Source organism: Sciurus carolinensis, assembly GCF_902686445.1.
Source record: "Sciurus carolinensis chromosome 14 unlocalized genomic scaffold, mSciCar1.2 scaffold_115_arrow_ctg1, whole genome shotgun sequence".
NCBI classification, from domain to species: domain Eukaryota; kingdom Metazoa; phylum Chordata; class Mammalia; order Rodentia; family Sciuridae; genus Sciurus; species Sciurus carolinensis.
Window position 1 is genome coordinate 2059973 of NW_025920107.1, and position 23339 is coordinate 2083311.

The window sequence follows — 23339 nt, forward strand, 5'->3', positions numbered from 1 at the left end:
CTCAAGGGTAACATCTAGCACAGTTTGTCATTCTGCCTGCCCATCCCTCACTGCAGAAGTCTCTGTGAGCTGAATTCTGTCATTTGGCCCATGTTACCCTCATTGTACTGAGTCCTGGAATGTGTAGACCCTGAAGGACCCTGAGCAGTGCAGTTCATTGTTAATTTTGCAGCCCTGACTTGAGAGCCACCTAGAGCTGTTTGCTACATTCCCAACCAGTCACCCCTGAGAACTCTGGGCAATTTGGTCCAGCATTCTGTTGCCGAGCAATGACCAATATGGCACTCAGAAGTTTTGAACCATGTGCTCCCCCTGGCATTCCATGGGTTCTGAGTAGTGTAGCTCAGAATCCTGCCTTTCTAGCCCTCTCCATAAAGGACTGTGGGAGCTGTAGCAGTATATATGCCCAGGTACCCCCAGGGGTTCTAAGCAGTGTAGTCTGTCATCTATTTCCACAACTGTCACCACAGTGGCTTCTGGGGAAATGTCAGATAGCCCACCCATCTGTGTGCAGACTCACCAAGAAAGTCCCAGTATCTTTTATAAAAATCAAGATCACATATTTAAAGAACTCTTTCCACAATGTTATTGCATTGATACATCAAATTCTCATTGTTTGAAGTACTTTAACACTGAAAAAAGAGATCCATAAAAACAAGAATAAAATTAAACAGTGAGGTGGCACTAGCCTTCCCTCAATCTCCTGTGAGGCTCCAGGGTAGTTTCACGTCATTCCTGCAAAATTCTGAGGTTGTGTCTCAGTGTTTCTCCTTTTAGTGTTCTGGAATTCCTCCCTAGAGACATACCCAATTTATGAAAATATTATGCTATGATATCATGTTATGAGGATGAGCAGTCAAAACCTCAACAAAGGATGCTTTGGGAAAAGTAAATCCAGCTAAAACATTACTGTGAAAGTAAGAACAGGTCAGTGCTTCTCCTCAGCACATAGAATACTGGTTGACAGTCATTCCCTCATTCTTCCTCACCTTTGCTTCAGATGCACTTTGGTTATCCTGAAGCCACAGTGACATCCCACATGTAGATGCCAAGGAGACATGGTCTCCAGGTGTTCCCAGTAGAGGCATCTATCTCCCTGCATGGGTCTCAAGAAGCAGGAGATTCTTGTCACCAAACTCATGGCTCAAGGTGTCCTCAGTCTTAGTTTCTTTCCCCTGTGGGCACAGGATACCTATCCCTGGCAGGCAGGTGATTCGAGGGGATCAGTAAAAGTGGCCCTGAGAACCACCTGCTGGTCACTGTGGGCAAAACAGGACACTTAATGCTCACTGTTCAGCCATGCCCCTGCACCCACTTGTGGAAGTTCTGATGAAGCTCTGAAATTCATGGTTTTGATTTTTCTGAGCCATGATTTTGGTAACTTGGGGATAGGAAGGACAGTAGAGTAAAACAGACATTATTACCTATGTACACTTATGACTGTATGTCCAATGTGATCCTACAATATGTACAATCATAAAAATGAGAAATTATATTACATTTATGTATTATTTATCAAAATGCATGAATGCATTCTACTGTCATGTGTATATAATTAGAACAAATTTTTAAAATTTAAAGAAAACAGCAATAAAGCTCATCATCCTACATTTGATGACAAAGTATGGTGATAGCCAAAAGCAAAATATGTGGTTGACAGGTAAAAGTTTATTGATTTTTTATCAGCAATAGTTTGTGGGGAGAATTGGAATTTCAAACTAGACTAAGAAAGAATTATAAATAATAACATTTATAATAACACCCCAAAATTGAAAATTTTAAATAACTTATAAATTGCATTTACACTTTCAGAAAACTAAGAAACACAATTGAAAGAAACAAAGCAAAATATAAATAATTGCGGAGATATTACTTGTTCAGTTCTCTACATAGGTTGATATTTACTCAAATTTGATTTATGGATAGGTGCAATCACACTCAAATATCCAGTGCATTCTTTCTGAACTTAGAATAGATGACACAGACTGCAGAAGGACCAAAAATGAACTTGTACATCTTGATCCCAATGACTGTCAGAAAGCTGAAGCACTGGCCATAATGTGATGTGCTGTGAACTTGGCTGGGCAGGGTGGCACATGCCTGTAGTCCCAGTGGCTCAGGAAGTTAAGGTGAAAGGATAATTTCTTTGATAATTCAAAGCCAGCTTCAGCAAAAGTGAGGTTTTAATCAACTCAGTAAGACTCTGTTTCTAAATAAAATACAAAATAAGGCTGGGGTGTGGCTCAGTGTTTGAGTACTCCTTCATTTAAACCCTGGTATGAAAAAGAAAACACCACAAAAAACAAAACCAACAAGCAAAAAGTAAATAACAACAAGAAATACTTCACAAGTTGAATACAATGCTGCTCAAAACACAACTGACATTGTCTGGGAAATAATACACAGGAAGAAGTTGCTGAACCCCAGACTGACTGCAGGAAAGGGGTGAATCCTGATACCCTGCCAAAGAACAGGATGCCCACATCTGCTCTGGTGCTTGGTACATTCTTTTCTTTGAGGGGAAAACTGCATATTTTAGGCCAGGTACAGTAGTGAACATGTATTATTCTAGCAACATGAGAGGCTGACGCAGGAGGATGACAAGTTCAAGACCTGTCTCAGTGACCTTGTCTCAAAATAAAAAAAGAAATCATTGGGCATGTAGCTCACTGGAAAAGTGCCCCTAGAAAGATACTGAAACCCCAGTACCAAAAGAAAAAAGAAAAGCAGTGCTGTTTTCAGAGATGCAGTCTGGAGGGAATAACACTGTTTTTAGAAATCCATAAGACAGGCCTCAACTGGCAAAATCTGAGGTAGTGGGTCTGTAAACCAGGCACTGCCCTACCTCATGGCCTGCACACAGCACCAAGCAATCCAGTGACTCTTGGGACTTACGTCTCCAGGAGGATTGGTTCTGGAGCCTATGGTGGGACTGTGCCACCAGAAAGCAGCCTACATCTGCTGACAAAACACTTGCATATACACCCTCCTTTAGGTAAAACTTCTGGGGACAGCTGCTGGAGTGGGTTGGTAAATCCTGCAAGTAAAGAAAGTCCACAACCCCATGGTGGGAGCAGGAGTGTGGTCCATGTGTGTCACCACACACACTCAATTGGGGAGGCAGACACAGCATCCAGCCCACCATTCTGGGTCCCTAGAGCCAGGCTTAGCATGCTTGGCCTCCATCTACCTCTCTGGAAGGATCTGTCCCAACATTGATCCCAGCAGTCTCCTCAGGCTTCAAGAGACCAAGTGATCATGGGATCCACTGACTTCAAACTGCGTTGTGCCATCCCAGTCTCTCTTCACCAAGTGCCACTGAGCCAGGATCTGCTGTGCACTCCTTTCCACCACCATGAACATGTGCAGTGCATTTTCCATCCTTCTCTGGCAGGTGTACAGAAACCTGGTCACCAGCAACTAAGGTTTCCATTTTCTCCACAAATACTTTGTCTCTATGAGGTAAAATCTATCACTATCTCACCCTGCCTCACCCTTTCTCTCCCTCAGAATGTGCTTCACTCTTAAAGATGAGTTGTCATGACTTGGTCAGTTCTTACTGTACATAGGAATAAGAGGAAAAGACTGGAGAAAGCAGGTTTCTCTCCATCCTGAGCATATAAGGTAGGACAACCAGCTTTGATCTTGTGGCCTCAGATATAGAACCCCGGCCTTGGGTAGAGATTGTTCTGGCCTCTCTCCTGCCACAATTGTGACAAGATTCCCTTGTGTCCAGCTGCCCAAGAACTGCCTGACCACCTGGTATGTAGTTATGCTCCTGTTTTTTCTACCTGCTCATTCATCAATATTTGGAGAGCACTCTGAGAGACAGAAGAAGAGGCATCCACAGTCTGTAGTCAGGAAGAAGGGGCAGGCCCACAGCCTTGGGGAAGCTGAATGGGAACAGTACAAGAAGACACCCAGGGATTACAGGAGACTTAGTTCTTTAAGCTGAAAGGTGTAACAAGAAGACAATTCAAAAATCAAAGTCAGGACCACCAGCGTGAAAGTTCAGAACAGCAAGATGAGTAGAAACCCAAAATCTCTGAGCAGGCAAATGCAGGTTGTCTGTGAAGAACCGAACACCTTTCTTAACCACACCAACTTATTTAAAAAGGTGACTTTTTTTAAATTTTGGAAGGGCAAAGTGTTTCCTGTTCAGAATTCTGACCCTGCAAAATGGTTAGACAGGTGGGGGGGGTGGATTTCAGACATCTTTAAGACATTTGACAATTCAGAAAATTTACCTTCTTGGTGCTTTGTTGGGAAAACTAATTGAGGATGTTCTCTAAGAAAACAAGGGAGACAAGGTAGAAAGAACAAGATTGGCATTTGGCAAGCACTGGAGCTACCCAGCAATGCAGGGATGGGAACTTCAGTCATGGTGATGCTACCCTACCAAGCTCTGGAAGTTACCCCTTGCAGTGGCAACAGGAAGAGGAGGCCCCATACAGAGAATTCTTTGATGGTGTTATTGAAACCCTGGGAGATGTTATGGGTGTGATAAAAACAGATGTGCAAAAAAAAAAAAGAAAGAAAGAAAGAAAGGGCATATGGAAGTCAGGCATGATGGTGTGCACCCATAATCGCAGTGGCTGGGAATGCAGATGCAGGAGAATCTTGAGTTCAAATCAGCCTCAACAATTTAGAGGTAATTTAAGCAACTCAGCAAGACCCAATCTCTACATAAAATATTGAAAGGGCTAGAATGTGGCTCAGTGGTAAAAGGGCTGCCTTGGTTTCAATATCTGGTATCAAAAAAATAAAATGAAATAAAATAATAAAATAAAATAAAAATAAATGCATACATAAACTTCATGAAAACAAAAATGTAAAGGAAAATATCATACATAGGATACTAAGAAATGCAGTTGAATCAGAGTGTTCTACAAGGGAGGTCACAGACTCTAATGGATTTAATAGACAAAATGCACATGTAAATGATAACCATAAATGAAACGAGAAAAACATTTCTGCCCTGGGTTGTGTGGTCAAGTCAAAGGAGTATGCCTTCCTCTGTGGCATGGTCCTGGCAGCAGAGGCACATGACTGCAGTGAGGAGCATAGGAGGGATTGATCAGAAGACCATTTGCCCACACTCTGCCCCTCAAACTAAACCCAAGGTGCTAAGGTTTCCTATGCAGAACTTCAATGTCTGTGCTAAGGGGACTTACCTGTGGAGCCAGGATTACCAGGGCAGCAGCTGCCATGGTGACTTCAGCAGAACTCATCACAAAGTGTAGTCCATGGTGGTGGATGAGCTGCCTGTTGTAGAAACAGAATTCCTCGGAGGATCCAGTGGAGGTCCAACAACCACGCCTTGAGGGCAGCCAGGGAGGGATCCAGTCCATCACTGCTGGCAGACAGAGGGCAGAGATCAGGCCCAGTGCAGTTGTGAACAAGGGTGTCAGGATAGTGGTCAGTTTCTCCTGGTATATCTCACCACTCTGTAGTGGTCTGGAGGGCACAGCAGAGGCTGCCTCAGGCTGCAGCAACTTCCTAGGAGGGAAACTTCAGACAAACTCAGTGTGTGTCCACAATGAGTGACCCGGAAGGGTGTGGCACCTGGCAGCCACCTCACTGCCTGGACCCTCCCCTGTGGCTACAAAGGCAAGGGTTTTTCTCCAGGGGGCCAGGCACCAAGAGTACTCAAAGGAGACCAATACTACATCTTAAAATACCTTAGCAGTTTATCTACAACTTTCTGCAAAGTATTGAAAACTGAAAACATTTAGAAAGAGTCTAAGAGCTGAGTGATTGGGCAGAAGCTGGTTAATAATGCAGTGAATTACACTGGTGACCACTCACCACTCTGGTGCTGCTCCTTGTGTCCATTAAACAGCCATTTGACCTTCCTGTAGCAGCCAGAGAAAGCAGGCCCTGTTCATCATTCCATGTCTTTGGTAGGAGGCCATGAGAACATGCCTGAGGCCATATACCTGGATGGAGCTGGGCCTGCACATAAGCTTGTCATGGCTGGCATCAGGGGAGATGCTAATGCCACAAGCATGCACAGAAAAGGAGAGAAGTGTACACAATGCAGTGACCAAACCTATCAGGGCCTGGTCTTTGGCTGGCCATGCTATCCTTATCCTGGTTTTGGGATCATGCCTCAGGACAGTTGAGCACAGAGGAGAATGAGATGGCTCAACAATACTGGTGAGGAGTGGGACCTCTGGCCCCTGCTGACTACGTGAAATAAGAAATGATCCCCAATAGGAAATGAGTACCAGAGACAACTGGATCTCTAGGTGGCAGGTATATACACTACCAGATCCCTGATGTGGTTTTCTTGCTGGTGACATCCTCCCCATGACCTGGAATCACATTAGTCTGTGATCAGGTACCATGGTCAGGGCACAGAATACTCATATCCACCTCAACACCCTGGTCTACACCTAAGGAGAAAGGAACTGAATAGGCATGATGTCCCACAGCCTGAGGAGATGGTCACTACCTGGCAGCCAGTGGCCTTGGGTGTGAGGCATCCAGAAATGTCTTAGGCCAGGGCCAGTGGCCTCCACAATCCTGGAGTGGTCTCTGAAACTGTGAAGGCCATTTCCTCACATCTGCTGAAAAGAGATTAGAGGAGGAAAGGCTTAGTGGGACTGCAAGTCAGCATGTGAGTGCAGCTGTACTGAAAGAGTAGCATTCACTGGGCACCATGAACATCCTGTCTTTGACCCTTCATCTGACTTTGAGCTGATCCCTTCCTGTATTATGAGCCCAGCACCCCAAATATCTATAGCTTGGCTCAATTCTCAGTTCTATTCACTGTCTCTTCCCTCTGGCAACATGATGCCCCTGTCTCTAATCTGACTCCTGAACTCACAGTCACAGTTCCACATGAGTTCTCCCAAGTCAGCTTGTCTCTGCCACAAATAAAATCCAGGGGTAAGGGGTAGGAACCCTTATCTACTCGCCTGTCCACTGAGACCTGTAAATGCAGCCAGAGTTGTCAAGGCAGCTGCCTGGGTGCCATAGGGTCTCAGGACTCTCCTCAGCACTGGGAAGTTCTGTGAATTCTGGCATGGCCTGCCAGGCTGATAGCACAGGCTCAAAAAGTATCCTATGATGCCCTTGGTAATAGGCAAAACAGTTGTAAACCTGCTCAGTGGTCAAACTTGTCTCTGAAGTCAAATTCTCCTGCCCAACAATACTTCTAGCTCTGGGATACAGAGATACACAGAGCTGGCTGGGGTAACTCATGTCCATAAGTAAGTAGTGTGAGCCCTGCTGAGCTTTCCAAGGACAGCAGAGCAATAGGTCATACAGTTCCTCACTGGAGAGAGGGCTGTGTGGTGAGCATGTGCTGGGGAGGCAGAGCAGGTCCCTGTGGACAGGACACATGGGCCCCACTTCCTGTGCTGACCCCATTCCCAGTCAGATGTGGATCCTGCCTCCCAAGCTGAACCCAACCCAACCCAGCTGAGCTCCAGAGTACCCAAAAGCTAGGCATGGGACATTCAGCACCCCTGGAGGGGCAGGGTCTGCAGATGCTCCTGGCTAGAGCTGCTTCTTTGCTTGGAATTATCATAGACCTAGTTTTATAAGGCTCATCTCAGCTGTGGGAACCACAGCAGATTAGCCAGGGTGAGAAATGGACACATCCATGTGAGAAAACACCCTGAAGGAAGAGTTCAGAGGACGTAGCACCAGTAGCAGGGAACTGATAATTGGAGGGGACTGGGGGACAGGGGAAGGCACCCAAGAGAGAGGGAAGGATGGACAAAGGTGAGGGAGCCACTTGGAGGAGTGGGGGCATGTGAGGAGAGGGAAGCCACCTGGGAGTAGGGAGTACAGGAAGGAGTTGAGGGAGCCCCCTTGGGATTGGAGTAGCCACAGTGGGAAGAACCACCTTTTGCTAGGAGAAGCACCTGTGAATTGTGAGAAGCAACCTGAGTGGAGGTTGGGAGAGCCTGTGCTGGTAGAGATAGCTGCTTGGGGCTGGGGAGAGTTGCCAAGGGGGAGATGGGGAGTGGTCTTGTAGTCAAGGTACCTACCTAAGGTGTGAGAGAAGCTCCCTGTGGTGCTTGGGCAACTTTTGAAGTTGCCAGGGGAGTCACCTCTGGTGGCCTGTTATCCTTACCTGCTGAACCTTGCTGGGTTTGGTGGCCATGGTTATGCAAAGTCCTCCAGCCTCTGGCACACCTCTCTGGGACAGTTCCAGCTCTTGAGTCCTTCAGGGAAGTTGGCATAGGTTGATGGATTCCTGGATGAAGACAGTGAGAATGATGGTTTCACACCAGGATCCTCCACATATTTCCTGATCAGGACCAGCTCCCTGAGGAATGATGGAATTCATCACCCTGAATTCCCATCCACAAACCTCCTTCTAGGGGCATCTCTCCTGTCCACAGCCTTACCCATAGGAATGCACATTCCCTGACACATAGCACAGAGTACTGCAAGGAGTCTGGCTGAGGAGTTCCTCTGGGTCATGCACTCTGCTGGCCCACCACTCTTCCCAAACCTAGGATTTCTCCACACAGTGGTTCCCAACACACTGCCTGAGACTCACTTCCTGTTCACCCAACTGCAACCTCTCTTGCCTTCCCATTGCCTCCCAGTACTTCCCTCCATGACTTACTCCCTGTTCAGCCCTTGCCACACTTCCATTCCTAGCACTCTGATAGTCTCCCTGAGGCCTAGATATGAGGCACACTTGACATCCATGTCCACTTACTGGCCAAAGGCTCTACCATCCTCCCAGGCTCAGGTGGCAGATGGGAGGAGATGGTCATGAAGATGACCTCAGTCACCTACTCCTGAGGAGGTGGTGGGATGCAGCTTGGGCCTGGTTCAGAGCCAGAAAGAAACACTGATGCCGTACTGCTATGGTGTGGCTGTAAACCCTTGCTCCTCCCACCAGTCACCCACTGGGGCCTTGGTGGTACATCCAACCCCTCAGCACCCCTGGTGGACTAGTTTAGACATATGCCCACAGAGCCTCTTCTGCAGTAGCTGTACAGGATGGTCAGCACCACCATACCCAGCCTCCTCACATCCATGCAGTAGTGGATGTCATTCCAGTGCTGCAGCAAGCCCCTTACTGACTCCTGGCACCTGGCAATTCTGGAAGAAACATGCTGAGCCCTGGCTGCCCTTGGCTCCCTGGCTGCTAACCCTGTAGACCAACCTGGGAAGAGAGTATGTCTGGGATTGAACACAATGATCATCAAATCCACAGTGTGGTGAGCAGGGGATGTACTACAGTGCCCCAAGCTCTGAGGAATTTCCTTGAACACCCAGGCACTTTTCAAGCCATGCTGAGAACCTCACCTCACACTCCAAGTAGCAGACCTGTCAACCCCTTGAAACCCTTCAGCTTTCCCAACAGAGGATGGTTCTCAAATGCACAGGTGAAGAAGTTAAGGCATGGAGAGAGACAACTGACAACCCCTCTTTGGGTGCACAGCTAAGGTGACACCACAGTCAGCTCCACAGGTTTTGGACCCAAGGGGCCACTGTTGACCCACACCATAAGTGAATGACCACAGGCTGTCAGATGCTAGGAATGTTCAAAGTTGAGTGGGATAAATGGGACCCTATCCATGCCAAGTAATAGCTCACTCATCCTGAGCCAGATTTGACCAACAACCAAGAATGCCCAGGCTGTCACTTCCAGTACCCTGTGTGGTTCCTCCATTTACTAAACCCTGACAACCCACCCTGTTGCCTCTGGTGCCATGTCCACAGAACAGGCAGAAGTTACTAGGAATTATATGCTCTGCTCTCTGAGGTTGTGATCCCATGGCCCACTTCCATCTCAAAACACGCCTGCCTTCCCTTACCCAGATGCAGGAATTGGCTCTGGTAAGAAGTCCCTGCGCAATGATAGGTTCTGCCCTGTGCTAGGTGTGGTGGCCATGTTCCTCATGTCTCAGCTACATGCTACATCATCAGACATACCTATAAGCCATCGTGACTGAGATTATAACACTCTCTGGGGCTTCTCCTCAGCAAGATGAGGTTAGGCAGGCCACAGCCTCTGGCAGAGGAAGAAAAATATCAACAGGTCCAAGACAGAAATGTCTTGGATTTCTAGGATGAGGAAGAGGTCACTTACCCATTAAGGGAACTGGACTGAAAATTAGGCAGGCCCAGAGACAGTCCCTAGGGTTCCTGCCAGATGTACACCTTCTGTTTATAGATCCCTCTGACTGCTGGGTGGACTTACCTAGGCTCTAAGCAACTTAGTGAATCCCTGTTTCAAAATTAAAAATAAAAATAAATGAATAAAAAGGTTTGGGATGTGGCTCAGTGCTTGAGTGTCCCTGGGTTCAATCCCTGGTACCAAAAATATCCCCTTTGGGCCAGTCACTATTTGAAACCTGCCCAACATCACCCAGACACACTTTAATCATATACACCACTGTTTAGAGAGGAACATGAGCACAATCCTACATAGTAGATGGGCAAATAATGATTACAAGTGCCTCTCTATCAGTACGGTCAGGTTGTGATGCCAAACATGCTGAGATCCAAGGTGCCACCAGATGACTAGAGAGGCACTTCAGGTCTTCAGAGTGTGAGAAATAGAAGGTCTGGTAGTTCATTTTCAGAATCTAGTATTCAGGCTTAACTGGACCCAAATGTAACCCTTCCCTTTTCCCTGCCCTAATTCTAAAATTACTCAATTAGATAGACTGTAACCCCAAACTCCTCAAGTCAGAGTAAAGGGCAACACTGCATTAGGTTAGAGATAAAAGCAGGTGGACAGCCCACCCAGGCACTTGCTAGGCAGGTTCTGGTACCATAGCCTTCTACCAGAAGTGAAGGTTTGCCTTGACCACTCACTTTTGGACATGGTATCATTTTGTGTGGCACCTCATTATTTCTAACAAGACTTACTGCAGATTGAGATTCCGGGTTTATGAGAAAAGGACATAGCTCTCTAAAGGTGAACCATGTCTTATCCATTGATTTTTTTCATTATTTAGCACAGTGCAGCACAGGATGACCACTGAACATGGACTTGATGATTAGGTAGTTACTTCCTGATTCCAAGACAGTTAAGCTGATTCAGTGAGGGTAGGTCACACTGACTGAGCTCAGATCCTGTTGGGTATAGTGGAAGCAGCCTCCACCTCCCTCTGCACCCTGCCCCACCACCCAGGCTTACCTGTAGAAACCAGAAGGCAGCCTGCAGTTTCTCCTGCTAGACAAAGACACAGGGACACAGCATTCACATTGACCAGGAGGTGCAGGTGGAGTTGGCTTTCCAGAATGGCAGCAACCAATGGCTGTGCCTTGTCAAGATTATCCTTCATGTCTTAGCACAGCATGCCTTCCAGGGTCACCAGCTCTGCTGGGGGCTGTAAACAACCCTTACGGTCCTTCAGCTGTGCCAGGAATCTTTGCATCCTCTCCATCACAGATGGTTCTTCCCATCTATCAACCTTCAGATCAAGTCTGTGTGGTATGTGACCCTCAGGGCAGCAATACCTTCACAAGACAGTAAGAGTGAACCTGAGAGAAGAGACAATCATCACACTCCCTCTAGAATTTCCTTCTAAACACAGTGCTTTGATGGTGAAAAGCACTGACCTGGGTGCTGTCTGTAACCATTCACCTGGGGCCTGAGTTTCTCCTCTGTCCCCTACACTTATCCACAGGTCCACTGGCCTGGCCATCTCCTTTCTCCTCACCCCTTCTCCTCCAAGGGCTGAAACTTTCCTCTCATTCCTAGTGTGGCTTCTGGTTCACCAGAGGACCTGAGCTGCCAGGTGGGCCGCAAGGGTCCACCTGACTTCACATGAATACACCCTTTCACAGTAGAGACACAGCTGCTGCCAGCACCAGTACCACTAGTATGATAAACACATTTCCTGCATCACACTGTCTTACTGCAGAGCACCTTACCAAAGGAGGAAATCTCTGCCTGGGGGCTGGGGGAGTTTGCTGGTGATGGATTTTGAGACATAAAAACTTATTCATTGCCTAATTTGCTTCTGGGAATACTCTCATGAAACTGAGGCCTGAACGTGCCCTTCTGGAGGAAGGGAATTCTTCCTGTTTGTTCTCCCTGGCCAAGGATCTGGCTTGGTGTGGTTGTCCCTAGCAGGGACTGGGCACACTCTCATTAATACTTGTCCCTTGGCCCCTTGACTGAAGGGAGTTCCAAAGATTCCAGGGTGGGGAACAGAGCTTTCCTCTGAGACCCAGGTTTCCTCCAGCACCCCACTGTTGGCTTTTGGGGAAGACAGGCTGGGTACAGATTGGATTGGACCCTAACTGAGAAAAGAAAACAGTTTTGTCTAATGGAACATGCAGAAAAGAGGGGACAGGTGGAGATGGGTAGGTGACTGCAACAGAACCTGCCACGTGCTCCTAACTTTCAAGATACATTGTGCTGGGAAGTAAGGCCAGGTCCAAGCAGCATGTCAACACACAGGGAAGGTTATGCTCTTCATGTCTTAGGCCCAACACCCAAGACCCTGGAGACTCCCACCCAGATGCTCTTGGAGACTCCTGGTGCAGCATCCCCTTTTCCCCACCCTGTCACCACTCGTGGCAACAATTGTGCAGGTATTTATTGGAAGGGCCTGGAAATAAACTATTTTTCCTATATTCACTAATTTATAGAGGAAGAAAGACTTTGAGAGAAAGATAGACTTTGCTTAGAGGAAGAGAAACTTTGCTTATCAGGAAGAAAGACTTTGCTTAGAGGAAGAGAAACTTTGCTTAGAGGAAGAGAAACTTTGCTTATCAGGAAGATACACTTTGCTTAGAGAGAAAGTTTTAGAGAAAGAGAGGCTTCTACGCTTATCAGAAATCTATTTCTTCTTAGTTCTGCTGCTTCTTCTTAAAGGTGCGTCCTGCATCCTGTGAACTAGGGTGTGTCTATCTGAGGTGCTTCTTAGTGATGCATCTCACGTACTGCGATCTACCTATCTGTGATCTAGAGGTGTGTTCTCAATTCTCTGCTCTGGGACCTGCCTTCCCCTGCTGCCTGCTGCTTCTCTCTGTGAGTTGCTTCTATCTGCTTGCTACCTTTTCTTCTTCCTTGCTAGTGGCTTCTACTTTGCTTCTTTCTGCTAGCTGCTGCTCCTTACTGTCACGCTCCCACACACTGCCGCTTATATTCCTTCCAGGAGATGGAGGGTGGGGCCACATCAGTTGCGATCAGGTGAGAAGCCAGCTACCATATCACAGCAAGGGTTAAAAGGAGCAGGCCAGAGCAGCTGCGCTGGGGAACACCTGTGCACATGTTGTGCATGTGGACTTAACTGAATACGGCCAGTAATAAATCACCTGAGTGCCTTATGTTAATTAACCTCCTCACTGCCGATGTGATCAGGCACCATCTGCATGGCACAGCCCCCAACACCACCCCAATGCCAGACCACCCCTCCACCCATGGAGACCCAAGCCCCACCCACCTCCATTGGCAGACCCAGTCAGACACACCCTGTAGAGAAAGAAACACCAGATAGGCAGCGCAGGGCTCAGAAGCTACAAAACTGCAGCCAATCCACACAGACCTGGAGATCTGGGCCAGTCTCAGAAAGGAGGGACAACTGACCAGACTGGGTGTGATATTTTGCAATTCAAGGAGCACCTAAACCAGGGAGCTGTGCTGCATTTTCCCCTGCCCTGAGCTCTCAGCAGCCATCATGCATGTGACTGCTAGGGCCCTAGGCCCATTGCCCGACTTGGCCAAATCCCGGGTGCCCATACCTGGAGGAGTAGTTTTGGAGGTCAATTCCACTGGGACCAGTGCTAAGCTTGGTAACCCACATGCCCTCATGCAGTCCTCCTTCCCTGCCTGGTCCCCTAGACCTTGGGAGGGGCTCACTGCCCATAGCAGAAGCTAGGCAACCAGGCTGTCATGATGCCTGGGGTGGCCAAACCAGCACAGCGCCACCTAGCCAGCCTGGAGGGTAGTGCGAGCTGTCAGGTTTCAGCAGGGTCCCCTGTCCTGTCTGGACCCAGAGAGATCCACAGCCCACTCGCAGGCGCCCTGTACACCCATAGCTCTTCTTCAACTGAGACAAGAGGTTAGGATCACATTTCTTGAAACATCAGGCCAAAGACCCTCACTCCCTTCATCTTTCCTTTACAGTCACCAGGGAGCCAGCGCTTCTTTTGAATCTTGGTCAGAAGCGACCAGGAACAGAAGTGTCTCTGGTTTCTATGGGAACTGTGAGGCCACCCCACTGTTATGCCTCCTACCAACACTGGACAAGATGCCAAGGTCTCCAGAACGCCAGCGAATGCAGAGTGGGCGGGTCCAGACCTGCACTGTGCATCCACCTCTCCAGCCTGGGCAACACCTGAGAGCTGGGCCTGCGCAAAAATCACCAACAGCCTGGGCACAATCCCCCATGGTTCTGCCCACTGTGGACTCACCACATCTCAATCCAAAACCACGTGAGATCTTCTTTGGGGGCCGGAGGCGCCTGCAGGGAGGAAATACCATGAGAGCAAATAAAAAAGAGAATTAAAAAAAAAGAAAAAAAGGAATTAAAAAAATAAAAGAAGAGTACAAATACTAATCTAAGTTAAGAAGAGGACTAAAGTCATCAAACATCTATTTTGACTTGCCTTTCTTCATATATTTTCTTTTTCCCTTCTACTATAGCACTTTTTCACAATTAGATTTCTACTGAATTAACATTAAATACAGTTTTTTTTTTCTCTTTTTTTGTGGGGATTTAACCCAGGGCCTTCTGCATGAGAGGCATGCACTCTACCAACTGAGTTATTTCTCCAGCCACTACTTTATTTTTAATAAGGCTACTAATATGTACTTTGTTAATAAGTACCAGTGTTATGAGAATAGATGAACTGCAAATAATCAAGCTAGCAGCTCTTTATCTTTGTGGGGTACACATACCTCCAGGGCCACCCACCTTCACCCTAAGACCATTTCTGATTGTGCTTCCATTTAAAACTTTTTGCATATCATTAAATCCTTGTGTATGTGTATTGCTACTGTTGTAACCCATAAAGAGTGGGCGCATTCCTAATGAGTCTGCTCTTTCTCCCAAAAGCCTGGTACAGCGTTACCTACAATACTAACATTTTGCACCCATTTTTGCTACAATATTAATGCCATTTGTTGAATGGTAAATTAAATTATTTTATCTTCTAGAATTAGAGATCTAGTTAGACTTTAATGTAGATGACCCATGGATAATGTATTCCTAGAGTTCTTTCTCCACTGTTAGAGCAAGTCTGGTCCTAGCCATAGAGGTAACACTTGCTCTAATTCTTTATACTGGGTGACTTCAATTTTATTATTAAGTAGAAAATACTTCAAGTGTTGTGTAGCTGTTGGGCATTGTGTTGAGACTACAGTGTAAGCAGAGACCTTGTTATATCAGAAAGACTGTGTTATTTAAATGCATAAGGCATTCATCCAATGTTCAATAAACCTACCATGTTCAACATACAAACTGCTGTCATCATCCTTTGGGTTCATACTTCCCACAGGCATGACATTAGCACTGCCGTGTTTTCTTTAGCTCAAGGACTAGAGGTCTTCATGTGCTGCCAGTATTGTCATAAAACACATAGTACCTTCTTGACACTTTTTTTTTTGGTAGTGCTTGGGATTCAAACCAGGGCCTTGTGCTTGTGAGGCAATCACTGTACCAACTGAACTATATCACCAGCTTGTTAATTTCTTTTTTTTAATATTTAGTAATTTCCTACCACCTGTGTTATGTAATAGATTTTGATCATGGTTTGTAGAACCAAGCTCAATTTGTTTCATGTCTCTCATTTCATCCACAGTGTCTGGCAAAAACCCCAAATAAATATCCTACTAAATGTGGTTCTGGTTTATTCATCATTTTTATTTCCTTGTACTCTTTCAGTTTGGTACATCACCTCTACCCACCCTCCAACCAAAAAAACAAACAAACAAAAACAAAACATTGAAACAAATACTACTTCTTAAAGAAATATTTTCAGTATATTTAATTTTTTCTCTATTTGAAAAGCAAAAACAACACATCAGCATTTCCTTATTAATTTAATAAAAACACATTTAGTCTGTTGAAAAGATAATTGTAATAGACCATGAAGGCTACTACAAGATACCCAAAACTGGGGATCTTATAAACAAATTAAGAAGCCCAAGATCAAGGAATTTGGTATCTGATAGGGCTTTCTCTGGTTCACAGACAGCAGTTTTGCTGTCCTCACATGGTGGAAAGGGTCAAGACAGCTCCCTCCTAATGACCACCTAGTAAACACACCTTATACCATCACAGTGGTGATCAGGTTTCAACATGAACATTTTAAGGGACCACACATTTGCAGACCATAGCAGTAATGTTTCCAACAGTACAATGAGTTAAAAAATGAAGGACCAAGTGTAAGACCCCAGATTCCAAAAAAAAGGATAATCCACCATGCAGCACCTGCCTTTTAAGCCCAGGGAATCAGGTGACTGAGGCAGGAGGATTAAAATTTTGAAACCAGCTTCAACCACTTAACTAAAATATAAAAAGGGCTGAGGATATAACTCAGTAATAAGCTATAACCTTTATGTCTACATAAATTATAAATTGAGAAATTTAAAAGTGATCTTGGGCCAGGTGCAGTAGCACATGCCTGTAATTCCAGCTACTTGAGAGACAGAAGGATCACAATTTCAAGTCATCCTGGAAAATTTAGTGAGACCCTACCTCAAAACCAACAAATGTACAAAAAAACAAAAAAAAAGGATAGAGCTCAGAGGTACAATGTCCTTGGGTTCAGTTCCCACTGCCACACACACAAAAAATTTTGGAGCTGACCAAGGCAACAGAGAATCTTCTAATATGCTGAATCATTTGTCTATTGGAATTTAATTTTAAGCTATAAATGTCTTTTTGGTACTCTTTCACTGTTTTCACTTGAGTGATTACATATTGAGAAACCCAGCAGTCAAATCTCCAGATCAGGAGCTAATGGGATAAGAGTAACTAATCTCTAGAAAAGTGAGAAAGATAGTTAAGGCTTTAAACCGTGGTTCTCAGAAGTGTGATCTGAGACCAGTGACATCAAATTTCAAAGGAACTAACAAGTACAAATTTTCAGGGCCAACTTAACAAGCCTTCTGCACGATTCTGATAACACTTTAAAAACAGAACCATTAGTTCAAACCACAAACTGTACTTGGCAATGGTTTTATTTTACATAAAATGTAATTCACAGATAAGAGATTGAGAAGAAAATAGGCTTCCTTTTGCAAAAATACTCCATTTCAAATATCACCAATGTCTGTAATGGCTGAAGAAATTGTGCTAATTGTTCAGGGACATACTGCAGTATTTCTTCCTCTGTGAAACTTTCTTAACCCTTTGGGCCACAGCATGCTGTTGTTGCATTACTACACATGGTTCCTGGTGACAGGTGCCTTGTGTGTTTGTGGATGTGACTGAGAAGACTGCAGAAGCAGTCTTCTTCCCCAGGAAGTCTTCCCTGAACTCTGCATAATGACTGCTCTAGTGGGCCTTGAACAATAGTAGATGTTGTTTTTTTCCTTCTGAAACTGCTCAACCAAAATAGCAAGTGGATAGCAGACTTCTGTGGTTTCCAAATATTTTGTAACTATATTATCTGAAACTCTCTAATACTTTCAGAAAATATAACAAAGTTCATGTAATATAGTTTATATAAAGTTATTTTACAAAAAGTCTTAAGAGAAAGCAAGCTGGATTCTAAGTGAATATCACCCTTGCAAGACATATAACAAGTGTAAATATACACACTTTGCTGTAGCCTACCACTTACTCCACCAAAAGTATTCACTGAAAAATACTGAAAAGCAAAAAAGTTTAATCCTAAAGTTGTTATTAGCTGCTTAATTTTAGTGACAATTGGAATCTAAAGGACTGTGTTGCAATTGAAAATAAATTATGTCAATATACATTCCTAAAATCATTTAATCTTAAGTGAATAATTCAGAAATTTCTGCCATGTTTAATGTTAAAAATAAAACATTGGCCTGAGAGAGTGCTCAGTTGGTGGAGTGATTGCTCATAAGCACAAGGCCCTGGGTTCAATCCCCAGCATGGCAGAAAATAGATAATAAATAAATGTGTTTGTACAGTTTATATCTAATGGGAAATTAACTCAAATATAAACTCTAATATGTTTAAGCCATAGTATATTTGCATATGTGATAAATATACATAATGTAAGTACCTCCTTGTTACTTCCTCTGACAATATTTCATCAAAGATATTTAAATGGCTGTTTTCAGTTTCATTTCTCACTTTGTGAGAATTCACTTAAAAATATCTTGCCTGACAAAGGATGTTAGCCATTACTGATGCCTACATCTGCCTTTTTTCTCTTCATTGATTTAGTCATTATAATAAAGATAGTATACAGATAATCTCTTTGATCACTGAAAAAGTCACAAGTTCCTGATTGTTAATGTATTATTAAATTAGACAAATTACATTTAAAGTGTAAAATATCCATTATTTTTCAAATTTATTTTTCAAATAATCTAAGAGCTTGTAGGACATGAAGAAGAAAAAAATTTTAAAGCCATCTATACCTCTTATTCTTCATGTAGGCCAAATTAACCAGTCCTTTTTCTTCTTTTTTTGTTTTTGGTAGTGCTGGAGATAGAACACAGGGCTTCATCTTTGCTAGTCAAGTACCCTACCACTGAACTACAACCCCAGCCTTTTTAAATTTTGAAACAGGATCTCACTAAGTTGCCTAGCTGAACTTAAATTGTGATGACCAGTCTTTCTTATTCTTTGGTATCACCTGCCTGTAGTATCTTGTTATTGCTACTCTGACAGCTGTGTTCACCTGCCATTCTTTTTGGTCACCTCAGTAAACCCCCAGTATGATTCCACACCTCTGTAGTGTTACACATGCCTTTTCTGCCTGCATCATTCTGTGACCCACCCTTTCCTTTCCTTGTTCTGCCATGTGTTTTCTAGACCCAGGACTTGCCTAGGACTATGTTAAAAATGACAATATAATAAAGTAAAGAATGAAAAAATATTTCTTATATAAACTCAGTTTGATTTCCCTTCAGGATATTTGTATTTAGACTGCCCATAAAAACTCAAGTTAAAATTTTTGCAAAGAAACTAAAGATGATGTATCATCTCTTATAGGCAATTTGAACCTCCATGGTAACATATAGCTGAATTTAAAGCAGGGGTTTTATTTCCCCAGCTTCTCTCCATTAGTAATTAAAAGACTGAAAGGTAAGATATAACTCAGAAGTTTTAAGTTATGTTTCTATTTCATACCTTTCCCTTAATCCATTTTAGCATGGTGTTATGCAGCTTTCCACTGCTTTGACCAAATGATTGAGGTAAGTCAACTTAAAGGAAACAAGATTTATTTTGACTTCCAATTTCACATATGTCATCATGGTTGGCTCCATCTCTCTGGACCCATAGCAAGGCAGAACATGGCAGTGAGCACAGAGCATAGCAAAACTACTCACTTCATGGTGGCTGAAAAGCAGAGAGGCCAGGCACCCAATATAGCCTTAAAGGGCATACCCTAAATGTCCCATTTCCTCCAGTTAGGCCTCACCTCAAAGATTTCACCCCTCCCATAGCCCATGAAGTTGTAAATTTAACAGGATTAATTCATTATGAGGTCAGACCCCTAGTGATTCAGTCACATCCCAAAGATCCCAGCTCTGTACACTGCTGCATTCAGGAACAAGCCTTCAAAACAAAAGCTTCAGGGACAATCCAGATCTAACCACAGTAGCAGGAAACCAAGTTGTATGATTTATATACCTAGGTGAAGTTATGAAGTTTTGGACATGGAAGAAAGCAAAACTTTTATGTAAATGTCTCCCTGTTTCCTCCTCAACTGGGAATAGAAGAGAGGATTATGGATACATTGAGCAGCAAAACCTGTTTCTGACCAAGGACTGGAAGATGTGCCATCATCAAGCATGTAAGAAGATCTCAGGAAGACATGCTTTCTTCCATCTTGTGAGAGAACCTTGGTGGGGAATATTGCTTGGATTACCTAAGGAGGAAAGACCTTCAGATCTTGGTTTTTGGCTTTTACCACATTTTTTCATGCCCTAATACAACATAGAATCTACAAAACCTCCAGAAGTGAAGGATTCTCACCACTGGGATAGTGGGCATTTCACAACATCTGACTCCTGACCAACAGAGCCTCTTTCATGATTTGATCATGTGAGAGCCCAAATCACCCCCATCCTAAGTTAAGCTGTTGAACCCAGGCCCTCACACCTGTCAGTCAAGCTCTGTGACTTTGAATTACATCCTTTTATATTTTATTTTGAGACAAGTTTTGCTGAGTTGCTGAGACTATCCTGAAACTTGTGATCCTCCTGCCTCAGCTTCCCACATAATTGGGATTACAGGCATATGTCCATTTCTGGTTCTCTTGCATTTTCTTATGCAATCACATAAGTGAATTTGACTAGACAAGATATGCATGCTTCTGCTCACAATTTGGGACATCAAACTTTTCCAGTGGCTCTGTCTATCTGCAAGAGGACAGGTAATTATCCATTTTCCAAGAATTAAGAGCATAAAATCTCTGGCTGATATTCAAACAAGAAGCCAAATACCAAGGAGGTTATTTATTTTGGGAATTATGAAACTGAAACACAGATGCACAGGAATGTTCCTTCACCCTCATGTTTAGCATGGTAAAATCTCTATGAGGACCTAACTTAAAATTGTGCTTAGAGTCAGGAGTCTTAGATTTTATTTGTCACTAAAGAGAATCAAAACAAGAAAAAATTTTAAATATGATTCAAGATTTTTTCAGTGTAATATCACTAACAGTAAAATATCAAAAATCTTCAATGCATCATTTATAAATAGACATCTGTCTAGCTGGGAACAGGGGCACTCACTTATAATCCCAGAGTCTTGGGAGTTTGAGGCTGAGGAATGCAAGTTTGAGGCCAGCCTCAGCAGTTTAGTGAGACCTTAAGCAACTTAGTAAGACCCTGTCTCAAAATTTTCAAAAAAGGCATGTGGGAGGACTGGAGATGTAGTGCAGTGATAAAGCACCCATGTGTTCAATCCCCAATACCAATAAGAAAATTGTATGTGTTTATCTTCCAGTTGTATATCTTAAGTACTAGTCAAGAATTAAGAGTCTGAGTGTTTCATGCATGCACATTAATGGACTATTGGCATATTGTGAAAATTATATGTCACCCCTGTAGAAAGGAAGATCATTTCAGTGTAAAACAAACACTAGCAGATTCTACTTTGGCTTGTTATTGCATCTATTTTTCAACTCTGTAACCTGCCTGGTTCTTTTGCCTAATTGAAAATTGGACTGGATTCTGCCTTTTCTCACACATTATGAGTTATTACCAAATTTTCAGTTCTTCTCAATTCCTACTGTATTTGACAAAAATGTTCCAAATATTTCCAATTTTTTCCCATGTTCCTGACTTAAACCTGTCAGCCCCTGGGCATAGAGGTACATGCCTATAATTTGAGGTACTCAGGCTCCTGAGGCAGGGAGATTGCAAGTTTGAGGCCCTTCTGAACAATTTAGTGAGACCCTGTCTCAAGTTCTTTCTTTTTTCTTTTTCTTTGTGTGTGTGTGTAAAAGAAGGTGTGAAGTGCTGGGGTTGAAGCTCAGTGGTAGGGTGCTTGCCTACTAGGAATGAAGTTGAATCCCCAGTGCCATAAAAACAAGGAATTAAAACTGGCTCTCCACATCTTACCAGTCTCTAAGTTGTTCAATAGGGCCTTTCCCTGAATTTGAAGAATCCCTGGGAGCTGAGGCTTGCCTCTAATCATATCAGAGTCATCTGGATCAACAACAGACAGTGGACAGTGTGCATGCTCTGTAGTGTTTCCCACAAGCTGTGCCCAATTCTCTGTTATTGCCACTGTGGTGAGGAACACCAATTCTGGCCGATGTGGCATGTTTCAGGTTTCCTCAGAGCTGGGCAGTGGTTGGTAAGGGTGATCAGTTTATTTCACTCTTCCCAGTCTGGCCATCTTCAGAGTCTGCCTTTACCACAGCACATCATTTTTAGTTTGTGTTACAGGCTGCAGCCTAGAGTTGATGACCTCCAAAGACTTGTTCTTCTTCTCTGCAGCACCATCTTCCTCCCTTAGGAATGGAAGGGCCCCCAACCAACTGTAGCAGCTAACATGGCCAAATACTAGGAAAAAAAAAGCTTTTTTGTCATTTTAAAATTCATCTTAGTTGCTCATTTATTTTTGTTCCTTTTTGCCCATATATTTTGTTGGTGTATTAGAATTATACATAATTCAGAGATTTTCTTTCTTTCTTTCTTTCTTTTTTTTTGATACTAGGCATTAAACCAGGGATGATTTCCACTGAGCTACATCCCCAGCACTTTTATATTCTATTTTGATACAGGGTCTCACTAAGTTGCATAGGGCCTCATTAAAATGCTAAGATTGGCCTTGAACTTGTGATTCTCCTGCTCAAACTCCTGAGTTGCTGGCACTAAAGGTATACACCACATAAACTGGATTCTTTTCTTTTTCTTTTCTCTCATTTCCTTTCCTTTTTCTGTGGAACTGAATATTGAATCCAGGAGAACTCTACCACTGAGTTACTTCTCTACATCTATTTTTATTATTATTATTATTATTATATTATTATTATTTATTTTGAGACAGGTTCTCTCTAAATTGCCCAGACTGGACTCAACCCATGAGGCTCCTTCCTTAGCCTCCTGAATAGCTTGGATTCCAGGCATATACTGCTTTTCCTGCTCAGTCTGGCTCAGAGTATTTTTGCTAAAATACCTTGTGCCCTGTGCTCCTGGCACACAGGTCATTTATCTTTCAGGGCACCTGGGGGCCCTGAAATCACTTCCTTCTGCACACTGCAGACTCCCGCTGCTGAAACCTACCTCTTCAAAAGCCTTCCCCAGTTTCTTCAATTGAGGGTGCTGCTTCCCCAGTGTGGTCTTGGAACACGATTCCAGTCCCTCTTTGTTGTGGTCTGGATCTGGAATATACTCCAAAGTCTCCTGTGTTGAACTCCCACTGAAGTGATTCAGAGGTGGGTTTTGGGGGTTCTGATTTCATCAGTAGATAAGCCATTGATGGAGTCATAGCTGAATAAACTACAGGGAAGTGGAGGGGAACATATGGGGTTGAGCTGGGTACAGTGGCACACACCTGTGATCTCAGTGATTTTGGAAGCTAAAGCAGGACTATCACAGCACCTTTAGCTTCAGCACCTTAGACCCTGTCTCTATAATTAATTAAATAATAATCTGGGGGTATGAATCAGTGATAAAATACCCCTTAATTCAATCCTAGAAACTAAATACAGAAAAAGAAAATAAAAAAAGAAAAGTAAAGAACTTGAGGAGCTGGAATAGTTGAAGGGAGTGTGTTTTGGGGGTTTGT